Raw genomic sequence first — 4,371 nt, 5'->3', positions numbered from 1 at the left:
GAAACATTGACTGCAAGCATTATTAATCTTTTTATATCATATATTCCTTCAAATATTTTATATATTTTAGAAAGCAGACAAATAATAGTATTATCATGATTACAAGACTGATCATTACTCTTTTATAACTGCAAAGAACTAACTCCATTATCATTACCTTGATTCTGGCCTTTTATTTCCTCTTTCTTCATCTTCTTTTTTGCCTATGATATTCTGGCATAACATATTTCCTCTTTCTTCTAATTCTAATTCTGATTCTGCTTCTTATTTCTTCCCTAGATTAAAATTTTACTTACCTATGCTACCAGTTAGTGCTCCCTTCTCAGAGTCACTAAAGCAACAGTTTGAGGTTGAGGTCCTAAATTGAAGATTTAGGATCAGAAACAAGGAACCTGGATGAATTTCTGATTCATTTTTATATAGGAGTCTGTTATGCAGTTGGAAAGAGCTTTTTTTGGAATTAGAGTTTGAGCAGATAAACTCTATTTTAATATTTATAATTTTGTCTGGTAAAAGTCTTCTATAAAAACCTTGGTTCTGGATGTCTTTGTTAGCTTTTAGTCAATATTGTAAAAAGCTTCTTTTGGAACAATTTCCGTCTTTTTCAGTATTGTATTTCAATTGTTCCTCCAGGACCACACATAGGAGCTGGATTGGTGGTCCAGTGGTAGACTTCTTACCAGGAGACCCTGGTTCAATTCCTGGCCAGTGCAACAAATTTTGTTCTTCACTTCTCTATATTCTTTATACTTCTGCCCTACACAGGCTATCCCATGTTTAAGGGCCTTGGTTGTAGAGGCTTTTGACCGATGACAATGGTAACCCAAGTGATGGCCAATGCCTGAAGCATAAGATGTTCAGGAAATGATCTAAAGATCTAGTGACCTTGCAATTAGAGTCAAAGGCCATTCCTGTAAATCCCAGCACTTTGGGAGGTCAAGGCAGGTGGGTCACCTGAAGTCAGGAGTTCAAGACCGGCCTGGCCAACATGATGAAACCCAGTCTCTACTAAAAATACAAAAATTTACCAGGCATGGTTGCGCACGCCTGGAACTACTTAGCATAGTTTATCTTTGACAGTGGCAAGTGTTTCTGGTAGTTCGATACAGTTTTCAATATTGGTATGTAAAACTTTTGTTACTTTCATCTATTCTCCAGGTAGATCCCTGGAATCCCGAAGAACCATCACATCCCTGATTCGCATGCTAGACCTTGGGCTGACCGCTGGGTCATGCCTCACTATGGAGCAAGGGTCAAGAAGTGAAGTCCTGGAAGGAGAGAAGCTGTGGGGAGGAGCAGTCACCTTGGTGGTGTCAGGTGTCAGCAGCCCAAGAAAAGGGGAGGCATGTGGGGAGGAATCCATGTGGAGATGAGGGGAGTGGCGGAGTCGTGGCTTTGGGCAGAGGTGGCAAGTGGACCCTCAGGCCTGTACCCTGGACACCATGAACAGAATTAGTTAACGTTGTCACCTACCATGGCCTCCGCGTGTTCCATGAGCCCATTTGCTTTCCCAAAGGGATTCCTAGCAATGTGTGTCAACAGGTGTTGACCTGACTTTTTTTTTTTTTTTTTTTTTTGAGATGGAGCAGTGCAACAGTGGCTTGGTCTCAACTCACAACTTCCACCTCTCAGGTTCAAATCCTTACTGGGCAATACTGTGTTGAAGCCATTGAAACTGTCCCTATGAACTTTATAAAATTAATCAGGGAAGAAGGGAAGTGGAGAAACAAAAATAAATAAGCTTGCTGCACATTTGCATTACTCTTGAGGGCAGCCTGCTCTTGGACCTGCTTCCTCACAGTTGTTTGGTGCTCGTTGTGCTAGAATCAGGCAAGCCCTAGATTATAGTTCTCCTGAACTGTTCTATAGATAACAACCTGAACATTATGAAATGTTAAGTTTTCCGTTAGAGATATTCTTTCAGATCCTGTGTACCAGTGAAACTACTGATGTCAGCTAGTCTGAAGGACCCCACTGAGGAACTGACTCAGAATGCAGTTTCCACATCCTAGTGATTTCATCCCCCTTCCCCGACCAATCAACAACCTTAATATTCCCCTTACCCTCCACAATTCCCTTAAAAGCCCTAACGCAGAAGTTCTTGAGGAGATGGATTTGAGGGTCTACTTGTATCTCTCCCCTTGGCTGCCCTGTGATCATTAAATTCTTTGTTGCAAACTGCTCTCTCAGCATATTGGTCCATTACTGTACAGTGGGCATATGAACCTACTGCTTCTATAACACCAGAGTTGTTTTCTACTTTGTTTTAACTATTTTGGGAATCTCTGTATTTGTTGAATAAAAATTGTAATGCGATATACAATTTCTTGTTTTGTTTTTTGCTTTTGTTTTCTGTTCTCTAAAGAGGAATCAGGCTTTCAGGCAAACGATCTAGGAGACTTGATTTATAAAAATGAAAATGACAGATTACTTACATTATGAGGCACATTGAAAGGGCCCATCAGGCCGGGCGCGGTGGCTCAAGCCTGTAATCCCAGCACTTTGGGAGGCCGAGACGGGCGGATCACGAGGTCAGGAGATCGAGACCATCCTGGCTAATACAGTGAAACCCCGTCTCTACTTAAAAAAATACAAAAAACTAGCCGGGCGACGAGGCGGGCGCCTGTAGTCCCAGCTACTGGGGAGGCTGAGGCAGGAGAATGGCGTAAACCCGGGAGGCGGAGCTTGCAGTGAGCTGAGATCCGGCCACTGCACTCCAGCCTGGGTGGCAGAGCAAGACTCCGTCTCAAAAGAAAGGGCCCATCAAGTGGCAGCAAAAATTAAACCAGGATGATCAACTTCAACACAATATCCTAGTAAAATTATTAGATTTTAAAGATAAAACATACTCAGGTCTCCAGGCATCACTGTGAAACAAATTACAAAAGCAACTGAATTAGATGGGCACTAACATACAAGGCAAGGTAACAGTGAAGCACCAATTTCAAAAAACATATATATAGAAAATGCAGTGTGGCTGGGCTGCCCCAACCTCCAGCAGTGGGGTAGGATGGCACTAAAGTGAATCCAGAATGAATTAACCAACTTGCAGAGGGATCCTCCTGCCCAGTGCTCCATGGGGCCTCTGGGTGATAATTAATGACAGTCCTTGCCAAGGAGGTATTTTCTTCCTGACCATCCACTTTCCTATGGATTACCTGTTCAAGCCCCCAAAGGTTGCTTTCACAACCAAAATTTATCACCTCAATATCAATAGCAATGGCAACATCTGCTTTGACATCCTACGGTCTCAGTGGTCTCTAGCATTGACTGTGTCAAGATTTCTCTTGTCCGTCTGCTCACTGCCCTGCATCCCCAACCTCAATGACCCTCTAGTTCTAGAGATAGCCCACACCTACAAGGCCGACAGAGAGAAGTACAACAGACTAGCAAGACAGTGGACAGAAAAATATGCTATGTAAGTGCCTAGGCGGTTTTATGGAAGACATCATCCAAGAGAAGCTAGCAGACAGGTCTTCCCTTGAAATTCTGGGCTGTAGGCTGGGCCATTCAAAGCGTTATCTGTTCTTCAAACAAATTGATATAGGAGTTAAAAAGAAATTATTTAGGCACTAGGGTAAGGAAGTCCTCAGTAAGGTTTCCCTTTTAATGAAAAGCAGCCCCCAAATAATTTCTTTTCTAACAAAGAGCAGCCTATAAAATCGAGCTGCAGACATAGATGAGCAAGCTGGAAGCTTGCATGGGTGAATACTGGCAACTGTGCCAATAGGACAAGGCTACCTGGGGGCTAGGCATGTTCAACTTGGTGGCTCCATCTTCCCTTTTCCTTTGTAACCACGTGTACAGTAAGGAGCAAACAACATGGCACAGGTCAAGTAGAAAACACGTTTGCATAATAAGAAGATTAGGGCGGGGTGGCCAGTTTCTTCCAGCACTAAGTAAATGTCACATCTGGTCTAACCAATCTTTGGGTCCTATGTAAATCAGACACTGCCTCCTCAAGCCAGCCTATAAAACCCTGTGCACTTCACCACAAAACCAGAAGTTCCAGTCTGGCAACCCTCTCTCTCAGGAGAGACAGCTATTTTCCTTTCTCTTTCTTTTGCCTGTTAAACCTCCACTCCTAAACCCACTTCTTGTGTGTCCACGTCCTCAACTCCCTCGGTGTGAGGCAATGAACCTTGGATATTTACCCCAGACAATGATGCCACTTCAAAATGGTTGGTCACCCACTCTCTGCAGCTGCAGCATGTTGGTGCCATTCTCAACAATTATGGCTTTGACTATGCCACATTTTTGATGCCAAATCAGCAGCCATAGTTGTTATGATCTGCAGCCTTCCTGGTTACACTGGAATCTCTCTCTCTGCCCCAGTTTATCTGCTGGTCTTTTGGGGAGCTAGGCCCTACA

The 4,371-nt window shown here is 43.4% G+C and overlaps 1 pseudogene; it reads left to right on the top strand.

The window, feature by feature from the left end:
* The first annotated feature begins 3,010 nt into the window (after nt 1-3,010).
* On the top strand, nt 3,011-3,422 carry LOC108538695 (ubiquitin-conjugating enzyme E2 D4 pseudogene; annotated as a pseudogene).
* The last annotated feature ends 949 nt before the right edge of the window (nt 3,423-4,371 follow it).

The sequence above is a fragment of the Rhinopithecus bieti genome, unplaced genomic scaffold (assembly GCF_001698545.2).
Source record: "Rhinopithecus bieti isolate Rb0 unplaced genomic scaffold, ASM169854v2 scaffold_16660, whole genome shotgun sequence".
In the NCBI taxonomy this organism is placed as follows: Eukaryota; Metazoa; Chordata; class Mammalia; order Primates; family Cercopithecidae; genus Rhinopithecus; species Rhinopithecus bieti.
This window is presented reverse-complemented; position numbering and strand designations above follow the sequence as displayed.